The sequence below is a fragment of the Taudactylus pleione genome, unplaced genomic scaffold, assembly GCF_031769625.1.
Source record: "Taudactylus pleione unplaced genomic scaffold, aTauple2 ptg000319l, whole genome shotgun sequence".
In the NCBI taxonomy this organism is placed as follows: domain Eukaryota; kingdom Metazoa; phylum Chordata; class Amphibia; order Anura; family Myobatrachidae; genus Taudactylus; species Taudactylus pleione.
In genome coordinates, this window is record NW_028284720.1 from 468,006 (window position 1) to 485,014 (window position 17,009).

Below are 17,009 nucleotides of genomic sequence, written 5' to 3' on the forward strand. Positions count from 1 at the left end.
TATGATTATATGTCTGTGTGGGCTTACATACGTGGGTCTCACTATCCGAAACTTCCGAGAAAGGATGGCGAATCATAGAAGCTCAATCCGTGCAGCCGTTGCAGCAGGCACATCTGATAAACCAGTTGCCAGACACTGGCAGACTAACAATCATCAGCTATCAGCCCTGAGATGTCGACTTATTGATTGGGTCCCCCCCCTCCAAGAGGAGGTGACCGGGAGCTTATGCTACGAAGATTGGAGGCACGCTGGATATATCGATTGGACATGATCTCACCCAGGGGATTGAATGAACACAATGCCCTTGGTTCCTTTCTACCACATTGACCTTTGACTGTTTAGTAGGTGGTATAATAATCCCTTGAGGAATCCCTATATGGGTTCCTCATAAAATTAGTTTTTTTGGGGCTAATACAGTACTCCACTAAATATATAATGTACATGTAGGTTTTTCTTCTCTACTTACTTTTTTATCATCTATGTTATATGTTTGTTTGTTATGTATATTGTAGTATTTGTTTATTATATTACATGCTGAAGAAGGATTACAAGGGTCCTGATGTCCGCTAACCCCTTGAATTGCCACTTCTCACAGTGCTCTACGCTATCCACTTTAAATAAATCTGGTGTACTATATCTTTTTCTATGGATGTTTGTATGGTGACACTCTGTGTTGGTGAGTGCTAGACCCAGTGTCGCTGAAAGGGCGTGGCTAATAGCTGCCCTGCATCATACTCTGAGCCTATATCCTTTACATATGCTGAACACCCGATAGGAAGCAAGGTGACTTCCGGGTGATGTGTTCCACCGCGTGTGGACTAGTCTGGCACTATCAGCTGGATATCACATGTCCGGAAGTGGTGTGACTTCCGGGTGATGCATTCCACCGGGTGGAATGCACGCAATGTGTGAGCGCCAAGAGCGCTGTCAGAATGGTACTTAAGGGCGAGGTGGGCACCAGGTAAGTAGGATCTCACACTGTGGGGAGTCATACCCATTTGCCATTATGCAAGTAAAGGCTTGAATGCTTGATAAAGGCCCACTTGGGGACCAAAACGTCGCTACCTGTATGTAAGCCTACTTATGACTTTTTTCTAGAATAAATAAGCTGCATTATACTGGTGAGTGCCATCTCCAATTATTATATATTTGCTGAAAAGCCCTGGACCCAGGAGGAACAGCTGATGTGCACCCCCTTGCTGTATTGATGTCTGGTGTGAGTGCTAGACGCTGGACTTATATATATATATATATATATATATATATATATTAGGGGTGAGCGGGTTCGGTTTTACTCGGGTTTACTCGGTTCTTATCGCCACTTTACCGCAAATTTGGCTCGATTTTATTCGCTATCCAAAACACGTGTTCGGCGATAGCCAATAAAAAGATCCGAGTAAAACCGAGTAAAACCGAACCCGCTCACCCCTAATATATATATATATATATATATATATATATATATATATATATATATATACAGTATATGTACAGTCTTTTGCCCGGCACTCCTATTATATTAGTAGATACTAGGTGCTCTATCCAGCAGTCCTGAGACTGTATCAATATCTATAGCAGAGTTTGAAAGGCACTCTTAGATGAATGAAGAAATAAATCATCAACACTCCATGTATATGTCAACATTTCAGAGGACTTTAACCTCTTTTATCAAGACATTATATATTAAAGTATAAATAGATTTCCTTGTGAAAAAAAGTGCTAGTTCACTTTTTAATAACCAATAGCTTATTTTTGCAGCACAACACAGAGTAGCCTATATGTTTGCAGTTTGCAATGAATGTCTGAAAAACACATATACACACAGTGACAAAAATGCCTGAAGCCACCCTTCCATCCCACTCCACCTACATACTAAAACTCTCTCTGCCCTAATGGTGCTGTGATGGTGCCTCTCTCCATTCACCCTACTGTGTTAAATGCTCCCCAAAAACACACGAGATCCATCATTTCCGGGAAAATGGAATTTTGCCTTGTTCTGAAATCAAACCTTGGAGGGAAGACCTAATTCGGGGCTCAGATTCACATGGAACCCAAGTTTAGGTGGGTTTGGTTTTCTCAAAATCTGAACTGCTCATCTCTAGTATATATAGCCCTGGCTGCTGTCTGATCAAATTTCAGTACTTACTTTGCCTGTTACTCAATGTATTGTTAGCTTATTATTCCTTGTTTAGTTTGTGCTTGGAAGTTTATATATAAATGTTTTAACAGTTTTTTCCTGTTGGAGCAATAATTTCTACCAGCACTCAGATACTCTACTCAGATTTCAAGGTTCCTAGAGAGAGGTCTACATGAGTTGGATTTCAACTCAAGTGGATGTATCCTTAGTAGGTACCCAACATCATCTTGCTCCCTGAACAATGTCAGATCTGTAAAGTATATACAATATAACTTGTCTCCATATGCCATCCCAATAAAGCATAATAGAACATCTTTACACTGTATGTTTATCATTGGAGTGAATGTATCTGGTTCTAGATGGGATGTAGTCATTATCCGAACAAGCAGGATACCAGTGCTTAGACTACTAGCCCTGGAATCCCCAAACCTGTCAGATTCCCGGCACCAGCATCCCAATGCCGGCATCCCGATACTAAGTATTAGGGTTAGTGGGAGGGTTAGGCACTAGGGGGATGGTCACAGTTAACCACTAGGGGGCAGGGTTAGGTTTAAGCACTGGGGGGAGATTAGGTTTAGGGTGCAGGGACAGAGGGTTAGGGGTAGGTTTAGGGTTGGTTTACTTGCCTCCAGGCAACAGGATTGTAACCTTGTCGAGATGCTGGCATCGGGATTTTGACTGATGGGATCCTGAGCGCCTGGATCCTGTAGCCAACCTTTTCTATACAATTAGCACATGAAACAGTCAAGCTCTTTGATAAAGGTAGAAGTGACTCATAACTTCTATGTGATAATCTTCTAGGAAATGCAGTGCACTGGAAATGGATGTAATTGCCAAATCTATAAAGAGTTTAAGTGCCTGATTCTGAGTTACATGCTGTTGAGACCACTTTACTGTCTTTTGCCATCATCATGTCTGCAACTTTATGTTAATGTTAGTCTATAGAAGTCCTTCCCTGGTGTACAAGTGTGTGTCTGGTTGTCTTTAGAAACAACCATCAGTAGTGCCATCAAATCTGGCATCCACCCCATGCTAGGTGGAGTTTCTCCACCAGATAATGGCCTCCAATGTGAGCAATTATTCATCTGAGTTCACAACCAGTCCAGCAAATCTCCCTTGACCCTCCCATAACATGCCTATAAGACAATATTTGTGCATTGGAATATCCACCTCCAAGTCACCACCATCATCTAAATCACAACTGCTCCTCTGTACACTGTATGAGTGTTTAGGATTTTTGTGCTAGCTTCTTAATTCCCTTTGTCACTGAAACTGACTGAACTAACTTCCCAGGTAGATGCTGACTACAATATGGTCAATATCAGTGATGGACAACCCAATATAGTATAATAAATCTTGGCACCCCCATATCATTCATCCCAAAAATCATCCACATAACACTAATTTATCCAATAGCCGTTCTTAAATGCAACTTAGACCTCCTCATATATAGACCTCCTCAGATCCCCACGTGCCACAAAAAACAACAATAGTGTAAGCTCTTACATCTAACAGACCAGCACAACATGCCAGTCCTATATCTAGGAGTTCAGAGTATAGACATGAAGTGTGGGGGCAACACCAGTGATCTGTGGTTTAAAAAAAAAAGATATTTGCAAAAGAATATGAACTTCCTGATTGCCAAACAGCAGCACATTCCCTTTAGATTGGGACTGTCCTGCAGAAAAAGGGATGATTGGGAGCTATGCACTCCCACCAGCCCACAAACACTTCCTTGCAGAGCCAGAGCAGACAGATGTATGAGAGCATGTGCTGGAGAATACTCTGGACACTGTCCTCCTTTTTCTCCCTCTCCTCTTCTGCCTGTTTGTGCTGCATTAATTTCCTATTGTAAAATGTCAAAATTGAAAAATTGATTTTGCTTAATGGTTTAATATACAAAGCATATTCTGACACTATTGCAGTATTCACATTGAAGAGTACAGAAGCATCCTGGCATTTATCTTTGCTATCAATGAAATTAACAAGAACCTTGACCTTCTGCCCAATGTTTCTCTGGGTTATCACATATATAATACTTGTGGGAATCCAATTGGAACCTTAAACTATGTCCTGCAGATATTGTCTGGAGGAACAATGGACGCTCCTAATTATTCTTGTATGGAACACGGGCAAGTAGCTGGCTTTGTTGGTGATTCTGGTTTTCAAACAAGCCAAGTGATGGCCCAGTTACTGAGTGTGTACAAGTACCCACAGGTAAGTGGCCGCTATGTTACAGCACATCTCTTAGTAATCTAGGTATGCAAAAACACATGTTACATGAATGAGTCACTGAAAATAGGTGCTAGCACAGCTCAGAAAATATACATCAGCTTTGGAACAGTGAGGCTTTCTGACACATAAATGAGCACAGTCACAGGGAATGGCTGCAAGATGGTATTGTCTGGTAAATGGAAATAATACCTGCAATTATCATTATAAATTCTCCTCCCCGGGAGAAGCCTGGGAAGGAGAAGAAGGTGGGCGGAGTTGGGGGGGCTGGATGGATCACATCAATAAGCCCCACCCCCTCATGGGAATTTGCTGCGACAATACATGTTTGAAATCATTTGCACCATTAGGCCCCACCCCCAACACATGGGCCTAGGCACTAGGAAGTGGGCAGAATGTGGGAGAAGTGCATACCATTCCAGGAGTATGGGGTGGTTACCTTAAAAATTGTGACCCTTTGGCAAATTCCTGGAGGGTAGGCATGTATGCAGTAAGATGATATGAAAAACATCAGCAGTAGAAATGAGCAAAGTAACAGTAATATTCTGAGCACTGATGAATGCCTGAGACAGCTCACACATCATACTATTGGTGTTCTCTAGGATAGCATGGGCAATGCTTGGTACTAATGATTGTGTAAGGATTGTGCATCTTGCTGCAGTGTTGTGTAGTCCCCATTATGCGCCATCTCTTCAAGGTATATGATATTTCACCCAGTGTAACCTATGTAGTAGAAGTCTTTGGAACCGATGCCCCAAAATGGCTGCATCACCTCTATATTATGTTCATGGTGCTTTTATTTTCTGCAAATCTAAACCTCTATATTTATTTCATGGTTTCTATAAATAACTTTGAATACTATGGAAGGAAAGTGCTATATAAACAACAAAAATATTATTGTCATGCAGGATGCTGGTGGCCATTGTGGGGGATATGGCAAATTGTATCATTATTATCCCACCTCAAACACAGTGCTACACATGGAGATGGCAGGTGGTGCTTATGACAAAGAGCCTGATTCAGCAAGCAGCGCAGTTGCTTATACACATACAATTAGCTGATTGTTGCATACTGCGTATTCATCACAGTGTGTGTGCGAGAACTAGTCACTGCAATCGGGACTGTGATCATAGAGGCAACACAGACCCACAGCAGAGGGATCTACAGGAAGTGCCATTTGTGGGTAGTGATGAAATGTAGGCGTGTCAGTGCATTTGAGCGCCATTGCAGGGGCGTGCTTAAATTAGCCACTGTGACAACATACGCAGCTTCAGCTCCCATAGCGTGAGATGAGGTTAGCAAGTTCTGAGTTCTGACCTTGTGTAAGTGTACGTGATGTTACTATGGTATTTGATGATTCCACTGGTTTTCCTATTCTGCTTAATGGATGTGAGTAAAAGGAAGTGGGCCCTTATGTTGTACTGAGATTGCATTATGATCACAATTGATTAGTTTTATTTTCACAGTTAATCTGCGCATGATTATGGAGATGCAATTGCAGTTACCATCCTTACTGAATCAGGGCAACTGTCTATTGTTGAAAGCAGACCACTTGCCTTTCACAGGAATGGGCAGTTGCAGTCACCCAGGTGAAAAGGGATGCTTCTGCAAAAAAGCTTACCCAGCAACCCATTGAGGTTGAGTGATGTCTATCCAAAGCTGGACATAATTGCAACCAAAAGCCACAATGACGTGGCCATGCTGTTTTTGCTAAAACTTTTCAAGACCATACCCTTCACCAAGCTGTGCAAATCATGAATCAGATGAAGAAACCTGATTACATTCATATGTACTTCCAGACACATTTCTAAATACATGCAGCGAACATGAACATGCCCACATGCCAAGGGTCGTAAGATTTAGCAGTGTCCTTACTCACAACCTCTACCCTGGGAACAGTGGTAAGAAAGGGAACAAGAGAGCCGACCAAAGACATAACCAGCTATGGATCCAGCTGCTGTGTAAAAATATGCTAATGCCTGCATAAGGCATCTGAAGGGAAAAGATGCCTCCTGCTACCAACTCAGATCCCATGCCTGCATCCAAAGATTCAGAAACATCTCACATATGAGTAAGTGTAAATTTACTAGAATGGCCACCTCCTGCCCACTTGTGAGGCCAGCAAATCTGTATCACAAGATGCAGACACTGGCCTCGGCACTCCCTAACCGGGGCCAACACCCCTGTTTTCTTGAAACGCAGGCAGTGCCACTCCATCCCCGCTCCCAAACAGCCACAGTATGTCAATCATGCTGTGCCTGGGGGCAGTGCATGCAAGCTTGCAGGACCATTTCTGCACATGCACATAGTATGTCATGTGTATCTCAGTCGCCCCATCACCAAAGATGTATACAAACCATTGGGTATTCATATTTCTCTGAATCAAACCCTGAGTAGACTGGCTGGAACCTAGAAGAGCCCAAATGCCCCCAGGGGATCTGCAGCTCCTAACAGCATTGTCCCCCTGCTTCCCCTTTTGAACACTGAGGTAGCCAACATGCCACTAAATGGTGCCTGCTCTCCCAAAATTTTTACTGTGCAAGGGCCCATGTTCTGCACCATATGGCACACACATTTAACAAACAGTCCACCGCCTAACAGCAGCCACCCCCCTGCCACACTATCCAATGTGGGTTTATAGCAGAAAGCCTCCTTTTTGAGGCCCAAAACATGCATCTCATGCCACATGTACCACCGAAAGACCTGAGGTTTGGAAAACTAATAGGGTGATCCAGAAACTCAGTGAGTAGAGTCTCTGATGACAGGGTGCCCATTGTTTGGATGAGCTGCAGACATGCCCTTAATACCAGTGGGGCCCTGATCAAAACATGAAGGGGGAACACAGAAGGAATAGTTAGGACACAATAAATAACAATGGGTTTGGGGGCATGGCCTGGCTGCTGTTTGAACAGAGCACAAGAAGACCAGAGCTCTGACCACTCCTGCCTCGAAATGGGCAGAAAGCTCCTCTCTGTGAGGATCCAGGTCACCATCTGCCACTCCGCCACTTACCCGGCACTTATAGCATGGTCAGAGTTTACCTTTTGAGCTCCAGTTCCTCCTGGCATCAAGGCCTAGTACACGAGGTGAAGCCGCGGCCTTGATTTCCGCGATTCCCTGGAGGCCTTACACATGGCTCCTCCGCGATCCATCAGTGGCCGACAGGAGGTGATTTTTTTTATCTCCATGAAGATTGGGAGCCATCAATCACCTTGCCACACTGGTCACTGGAAAAAATTTGTCTGGGTTTGTTCGGAGTGTGACTATTACACCTATATTTGGCTGATGCAGAGGCTGGGAAGCAGCCATTTTCTCAGTCATTCTACTGCATTCCAAAACAATTATTAAAATTATACATCCTGCACAACTTGCAATAAAATCTTGCAGACGCCGCCTACATTCATGGATTGAGGATTGATTTCTGTCTGCTAGTATTGAAAAGTGACTGCTGGTCAGGTCATAGTGAAATACTACATAATCTCTACATCTGATCTCCTCCCCATAGATGATTAATCTCCATTACTGGGAGAGTGGACTGTCAGATATTTAATTTACCACTATTTGGTATGCTCCATTATTAACCCGCACACCTGAGCTTAATCTGAACATACTACTTCTGCAGCTACTGTATCATAACATGCAATATACATCATTTTCTTTATGAAAAAGTATTTCTCATCACCTAACGCCTTGCAGCTTCGTCAGCAAAGGCAAGAGAAACGCAGGGCTGATCCTAATATGGCTCCGGATAAAGAGGCGGAAGATATAACCCCGGCAGCTAAAAAAGGTTCTACACCACAAGATTCCTATGTCACATATAATGATGTAGTTGAGGCTATAAAATCAACAATGGGCCCTCTTTTAACTCAAGCTGTTTCAGAAATAACTTCTCAAATGCAACAACTTACCCACAGAGTCAATGAATCTGAACACAGAGTAGGAGAACTATTTCAAGACACGACCAAACTAAAAAGCATGATACACAAGCTGGAAAAATAAAATTGCTGAGGCATATCTTCGCAAAGGAAAAGAGGTTAATGCCCAAGACATCTCAGACTCTCCTTTACAGTCATAATGACTTTAATTTGCTTGTAATACTCAGCTTGAATCTTATACGGATTTATAATGGTAATTCCTCAGATAGGATTCCAAACCTCAATAGAAAAGAAAAAACCACACCAAAGTGCAACCGTGCTGGCAGCAAGGAAATATTGTAAAAACAAGTCACCCTAACTTGCAAAATACATATGAGAAAAAACAATACAATCAAAAATCCTCGCGCCGACACTTTTCCAATGAATTGTTCGAATAATTTCAATGAAGAAAAAAACTTGGAAGTAACCAAATCTTCTTATCAATGCGTATGTTGAAATCCCATTAGTACATGCAAATGAAACACATAAAATTAGGTGTTAGCGATAATTCAAATAAATTGCTGATAGATGACACCTCTGAACGGAAACCATATAGGAAGCCCCTCAAACCAATATCCTTTGGTGTCAGATGGAAATTTTTTTTTTTTTTTCACCTCATAGAATGTGAGAATATATAGATGTGAATGCTCACATTGATGTTACCTAAAGGAATATGAGTGAATCCCTTCAAGGTTTCTTTAACCCATATACATAGATTGGACCAGCTAAAGTGCTTATATAGAAGCTTACTTGAGGCAAATGTATGACAAGCCTATAAAGGTTTCTTTCTCCCTCTTTCAACCGTGAGAAATGCCCACATGGAAAAAAAGAAACTACATATGGTGCAGTAGGTCCAAATAAAAATAATTTTAATAACAAATATCACAATAAAAAAGTGGGGGTTAGCTCTCGTACCAGATGGATGATATACAGCGATCACAAAGTATGCCCAATATCGCAGGATAGCTGGAACCCGGGTATTCAACTGCTGAAGGTGCATAGAATTGACCAGCCTTAGGTACTTAGGTACTTATCAGGCGGACTTTATATACCCATGTACCGGAAGTCCGATACCGGAAGTCACTGTGCGCGACTTATACAGGGAGCCTGAATAGATGAAAAAGTCCGTTTTTAATTCACCACTGCACTTTGAAAAAGGCACCCACAGGTGTCGAAACATGTTAGGAGGAGTGGCAGTGGAGGTTCACCTGAGTACCTAAGGCTGGTCAATTCTATGCACCTTCAGCAGTTGAATACCCGGGTTCCAGCTATCCTGCGATATTGGGCATACTTTGTTATCGCTGTATATCATCCATCTGGTACGAGGGCTAACCCCCACTTTTTTATTGTGATATTTGTTATTAAAATTATTTTTATTTGGACCTACTGCACCATATGTAGTTTCTTTTTTTCCATGTGGGCATTTCTCACAGTTGAAAGAGGGAGAAAGAAACCTTTATAGGCTTATCATACATTTGCCTCACGTAAGCTTCTATGTAAGCGCTTTACCTGGTCCAATCTATGCATATGGGTTAAAGAAACCTTGAAGGGATTCACTCATATTCCTTTAGGTAACATCAATGTGAGCATTCACATCTATATATTCTCACATTCTATGAGGGGAAAAAAAAATAAAAAATTTCCATCTGACACCCAAGGATATTGGTTTGAGGGGCTTCCTATATGGTTTCCGTTCAGAGGTGTCATCTATCAGCAATTTATTTGAATTATCGCTAACACCTAATTTTATGTGTTTCATTTGCATGTACTAATGGGATTTCAACATACGCATTGATAAGAAGATTTGGTTACTTCCAAGTTTTTTTCTTCATTGAAATTATTCGAACAATTCATTGGAAAAGTGTCGGCGCGAGGATTTTTTATTGTATTGTTTTTTCTCATAAGGTTTCCAAACCTCATTTGCATCGAATCTCTTTTGGAACTTGTCTTCTGCACGGCCTTATCTTGCTCCGTATGGTGTCACAGGATGAGTATACATGATATTCTATCCTGTTGTTTATATTTGTTTAGAATGTTGTAACATGATCATAACTGGAGCTTTCTATTTCAATTATACTATTGGGGGTAGAGGGGGTAAGGTGTGCTCTCCCTGCTAGTGGTGGTGATGGTGATGACTTGTTTGTGTTTGTGAGTGGTGTTAATTGGGATGTTTCTTCTGGTGGTGGTGGTGTTTTGGGAGTGAGAAGGAGGGTGTGATTTGGTATGGAGTGTAGTTTGGAGTAATGTGAAAAGGGGAATAAGATAGGATCAAAATGAGGCCAGGGATACACAGTAGTTTGGGGCAAAATCTTTTATTGAGTATTCACAATGCTGCTCTGTTGAGCTCCTGGGCAGGTGGGTGGGGTTCAGTGATGAGTGGTGATGAGACTGGGGAGGTAGGTGGACCCTTTCAGGGGATTACTTCCCGTGCAGTTCAGTGACCTTGCACATCACCCCTGCTGGACCTATGGTAGACAGTCTAGGAAGTCTCAGGGGGTGGGGAGATGTGCAGAGTGGGTTGGAACACCTGTGCGGTGTCCCGCATGTTGGTGCGAGTCTTGTCAGTACTTACCTACTGGTAGGTTTATTATTATGGTGATGTAGGTCAATGTTGCAGCTGTTGCAGATCGGTTGGAAGCTGAAGGTTTGTTGGTGAGCTGGGTCAGTGTGTTGCTGGTGTGCTGCAGGTGCATGGCTTTTCTGATTGGTCTGTGGAGGTCAGCGACCTGAATGTGCAGCTGAGGTTGGCTCTTGGTCGTGCCGCTGGTGGTGCAGAGCCAGAGGTGTGGATGGGTGAGGCGCTGGGAGGCTGGGTTGCAGCATGTGTGCTAGGACCAACCCTAGGAGGTGGGTGGTCTGCCCAGGATACTGATTGGATAAAAGCCGGGGGGAGGGGGCGATAAGGAAGGTGTGACTGGGATGGAGCTGGTCACTGACGGTGTTGGCTGTGCAGACTTGCGGCCAGATGTGTGGGGGGCTCTCTGCACTGATGGTCCCTCATGGAAATGGGGATCGATGATGGAGACAACCCTGGCCAGGAGTCAGTTGTTGAGCATGCCTGGGAGGGGGGGTAGAGAGGCTGGTCCGGGGTGGAGCTGGTCACTGCAGTTGTGAGCAGTACGGACCAGCAGGCGGGTGTCAGGTTTGATGTGAGGGTCTCCAACATGTTTCAGCACATGCGCCTCCTTGAAGAAAATGCACCTCTGCCGAAACACATTGGAGACCCTCACATCAAACCTGATACCAATCCAGGCTGACCTCCGCTGAAGATCCCCATCCCCACCAGGGACCGCCAGTGCAGAAAGCTATAAAAATTATAACTGTTATTGACTGAGCCTTCAAAACCTCTGGCTGTAGATTAGCATCCCTCTATCTCTCTTTCCCCCAATCAACACACAGGGGAAAATGCAGGTCTCCTGAAGTGGAGACATACTGATGTGCCCTGCTATAATGTGGCATCACAGCGTTATCTCTCACGCCACGCATGGCGCGCCACACACAACGCCATGAGTCGCGCCACAAAGGAAGTTTAGTAATGAGAAAAGTCATTACGTGTAATACAACATTTTGCCCACCAGATGTCACTTTTCCTAAACTACATAGCGCATGCGTCTGATTTCATGACGTGTAATACAACATTTTGCCCACCAGGTGTCACTTTTCCTATACTACATAGCGCATGCGTGTGATTTCCAATGTACCGTACGGTATGTTTTGTATCACCGCCCGATGATTGTTTGACAGAAGCAGTGATTCGGTACACTATACAGTATTACAGTGTTTTCCACATGGAATCAGGAATGTACGGTATAATAAAGCGGTAGAAGAATGTCTAATCCAGTTTGAAATCATTATGCTCTGTATTACCCACTGACTGTGTGGTTGAAATCATACTGTGTTTGCGCAAATGTAAATACTGTAAGCACTGTCCCAGACTTAGACATTAGACTTTACAAACTACAGAACTCTAGTAATGGGTGAAGCGTGTGGCCTAGCGGTTTAATGCCTAGTCTCACTGCTTCTCCCCTCTTCTTGTTCCGTGGGTTCGAGACCTTGAAAATATGTTTTTTTAAATTCTTTTTAAAATCTTCACTTAAAATATTCAGTATTCAATACAGTACATGTGGAGCGCATGCATGCCCAGTGCTTCGGGAGTCAAACAGCGTAAATAGGATTTTTATTATTGTACATACAGAACTGTACCTTAGAATGCAAACTTGCGCCAATGCCGGTGCTGACATAGACGTGGACATTATAGTGATTTTTTATGACCATCAAGTGCAATGGGCCCTGTTAAAGAGACTGGTCTCTGTATAACAAGCTGACTGCGCGTTTAAACCGCAAAATTGCATCAATGTCTGCGCATGCCCAGTGGTCGGGTTTCAATCACAATGGAATGTGTGCCGCATGTCCAGTGGAGCCAAGCCATACACTAAGTATCGCTATGCCATGGCGCATGCCCAGTTGTCTTTATTGCTACAGTACTGTTGAATTTTCACACTTGTGCCATTCTGCACTGTCCGGGACTTACCGTACAGTATACACAATAGTAAATTCATGACTTCGGAAAGTGCTACAGTAGTGGACTTAGTTTGGAGGGAAGTCAGTGTATTACATACTGACTGTGATGTAGAGCGCAAACTTGCGTCAATGACAATGCTGTCCCAGACTTGGAAACTTTAGTAATTTAATGTGTTCAGTAACTGATAGTTGACTCTGTTTAAGAGAGAGGTCCCTGTAGTACAAACTGACTCAGCGTTTAAACCACAAAATTGCGTCAATGTCAGCACAGTTGGCGCTGTGGTGACTTATAGCCAGTTCTAATGGGTTACGGTACAAATAGGATCTCTGGCGCGTGACCAGTGGCGGGGTTGCAATGCATTGCCAGAGGTGCTGCGCCATAGCCATACCCTTGTAGCGCTATGCCATGGCGTACAGTATGGAAGATCATACAGTACCGGGTCATGATTCACACACAGTGAAAGTGGGATCTCCGTATTACACACTGACTTTGTAATAATAATATTAAAAATAAAAAGTGTAACCTTGACTGTATAATAATAATAATAAAAAAAAAAGTTTAACCTTCCAGGTTTCAGACCCGGAACCGGGTTGTACAGACGTCTGCAATGTAGAAGTTCGATTTCTTGCCTTTACGCTACAGACGCCTGAGTACTTCATCGTATGGTACTGTAGATGTCACATAAAGTACTGTAGAGGACAGATGCAATTCTTACTAGTAGAGACTTGTGAGCAAGGGGTTAGGTGATTCGTCTTGCTTACACTTCTCTCCTTATGTTCGAGACCTTGATAATTTAATTAATTTTTTTAATGTTCACTATAGTACTGTAGTTCAGTCTTGTTATCCAACCCTTACAAAAATCAATATATTGTACTGTAGATGTGCCCAGCTACAGTACTGTAGTTTGTTGCTCCATACGGTACGCCATACAGTATACCGCATTGCTAGTTGCGCGCTACACTGTGGCGTATTGAGTCTCATAGCACTGCGCATGCCAAGTTGTCTGTATTATATGGTAGACATTGTAGTGATTCCCTGACTCTAGGAACTACAGTACAGTAGATGCAGTAGTCTAGGGGGCTAATGCCAAGCCCTACTGCATCTACCATTTTCTTGTCCCCCTGGTTCGAGACCTTTAAAGTATATACTGTATACGGTAATTTTATTTTGTTTAAAATCTTCACTAATACATTATCCAGAAATTCTGGTATTTCTATGCCACAGTACTGTACAGTAAGTGTAACCTTTCAAGTTTTGAACCAGCAAAAGGGTTGTACAGGCAGCGTAATGTATTGGTTTGATTATTTACCATTACACTACAGCCACCTGCAATACCAAGGTTGCACCTGGCTTGAATGTTTCCTACAATACTGTACGTCATCGTATCTCAGGCGCATGCCCAGATCTACAGTATACCCATGTAGCGCTTTTTTTTTTTTTAAAGTCTTCGCTACTTTTGTTCAGTATTGTTATCCAACCCTTACTAAACTCAGTACATTTTATATATTAGGGGGTAAATGTACTAAGATGGGAGTGCTATTAAGAAGTGATGTTGCCCATAGCAACCAATCAGATTCCAGGTATTACTGTATCTTATAGAAGGTGCTACTGTAGATAAATGAAAAGTAGAATCTGATTGGTTTCTATGGGCAACATACAGTACAGTAACTTCTTAAAAAGAACTCCCTTCTTAGTAAATTTACCCCTACAAGTTTAGCTTTTTCCCCCCAATTTTTTTTCTTCCGCCCCCAAAATGAAAGTGAATTTTTAGTGTGTTCTAACTTTTTTTTTTAAAAAGAGTTATGCAGTTTACAGTACCTTAAGGGGACTGTCTTAAGTCTGCACGTTGAAGGCTTCCAGCAATGTTGCACCCCAATTCACCAATTTTTTCCGCCTGCTATTCATACAGTAGGCAAAACTTTTTCACATACTGTCTTACTGTACATTGCATTGACTTCCCGCCTATGGTAGGTGGAAAAGCTTTCAAATTAAATAATTTTATGCCTGGCGAAATGATGTAATCTGCTAAACTTTTTTTAGCCAATCACGTGTTTTTGCTCCAATGGGTGAAAAAGTGCCAACCAATGTGCTCCCAACTGTCATCTCACAGGCTGTGTTTGAAAGATGACAGTTGGGAGCTGATTGACTGACACCTTATCACTTTTTTTTATCACTTTTCACTCTGTCTCCTAACACTGCTTAGTACAGTAAATAGACCCCCTTGGAGTGAAAAGACGAGACCGGCTAAAAAAAGTAAATAGACCACCCCTAAATTGAAAACGGCCCTCAGTGTATACAGTACTGTATGTCTACTGTACTGTATTCTACTGTAAGTGCCAGGCAGCTGTGAAATCACTGTGATGGGCAACAGGGATACTGTACAGTATACGACTGTGGGCGGCAACCCCAATCGGCCGGCGCGCCACTGGAGAGTGAAATCCTGGCCAATAGGACGATACACCCCTGCATCTGTGTGTTATTGACTTTTTGTACCTTTTTAATGACAGATGCACGTGTTGGGTCTCAGGCGCACTTAAAGACTGAATTACAGTACATACAGTACAAACACCAATTGTATAAATTAATGACAATTTTTATTTAACCTACAGTAACATGCTGTACAGAGGGGGGGGGCTTCTTTAGCTTTCCACCCCCGTAGTCCTCTACTGTCCCCCGCTTCTTTCTTCTGCTGCTGGCATGTCCTGGAATTCCAAGCTGGACACGGACATGACTACTGTACAGTACCTACAGTAGGAGGAAGGAGATGACGTAAGAACAGTCCTTCCTCAATGCCGACCGATACGCCCTACTGGACCGAGGACTACAGTACACAAAAAGATTAGGCTTTTAAGTTAAAATCATCACTGGCACTTTTGGCCTCAGATCCAGAGTTTCACCTATACCAGGTGCAGACTCTACCTTGCATCGGAGTGCAAGGTCCACTGTATGCCCTTAAGAAAGGAGGATAGGCAGAGACAAACAGACAGTAAAAGACAGACACACAGGTTCTCACTGGAGATGCTCTTGTTCTTCATCCTGCTTGATCCCACACACCCTGTACTGTAGGAGAGAGAATCCGCTGTGCAGGGCCATTCCCTGCTCTAACAGTGTCACACTAATCCACTTCTCCACATTAATATACTGTATATGCCCTAACTAACCAGCTTAACAAATTTATTAATAACTAATTTGTATTATAATTAAGCCTGGTGGTGAAATACTGTAAGCAGTGCCCCAAGGCCAACAGCCCATAATATAATGATAGAAAAAAAAAATACATGAAACAAGACAGTATTTGGGAGCCCCAGATGGAGGTGAACACCAGCTGTCATTTTGAGGTCAAAAGTGAAAATAACTCCAACCCCCCCCCCCTACTGTGGCAGCAGGTGGCACTGGGTTTCCCAAAGAACAAACTGGCAGGGAGCTAGAAGTATCAGAAGATTCATCTGAATGCGATAACAGAGCACTAACATTATCAAAAATGCTTTTCTCACCTTATCCTGATGTCGAAGGGACTGCCGCTCCAACCATACAGTAGATGTACAGTAGAAGCCTGTCTCTCAATGCACGGTGCACCCACTACTGTACAGTACTCTATGTCTGCAACTATGGATGTGGATGTTGAAGCAGCCACTACTACTGTACTGTATATGAACCAAAGGAACCTGAAAACTTGAAACATCTGCATTACAAATGGCAACATCAAGCGCAGTAGCAGAAAGTGGCAGCTGCAGCACAATCTGTGACGATGCCAATGTGTGCCTTGGAACAGGGGGCAATGTACAGTAAAAGTAGGTGTAAGGAAAAGAGGAAAAGTATGAAGTGCAGTACATAAGGTACAGTAAGGGAAACTTATTGTAAATAAAGAGCTTATAAAATAAATTAGAATACTGTACAGTATACTGTATAATGTAGGGACAGAAAGCACAACCACAATACTGTACATACAGTATTTACACAGTGTACAGTACTTAGCAGTCCAGATCACAAACTGAAAAGAGGAAGTTAAACCCCTCCTCCACATTACTAATTATATACAGTACAGTATAAGCTACATAGCAGTTGCTTGACCATTTCTTTCGATGACAACTGGTAAGACTCTATGGAGATGATCAATATAATTGTTACACTGGGCACGTGTCAATACTGTTCTCCAAAACTTCATTATCCCATCCAAAAGTTCCTGTTTAGTTGTTGGTTTCAC

The 17,009-nt window shown here is 42.7% G+C and overlaps 1 pseudogene; it reads left to right on the forward strand.

Annotated features, from left to right (window-relative positions):
- The first annotated feature begins 932 nt into the window (after positions 1–932).
- Positions 933–17,009, forward strand: part of LOC148509551 (vomeronasal type-2 receptor 1-like) — a 39,299-nt pseudogene continuing 23,222 nt past the window's right edge.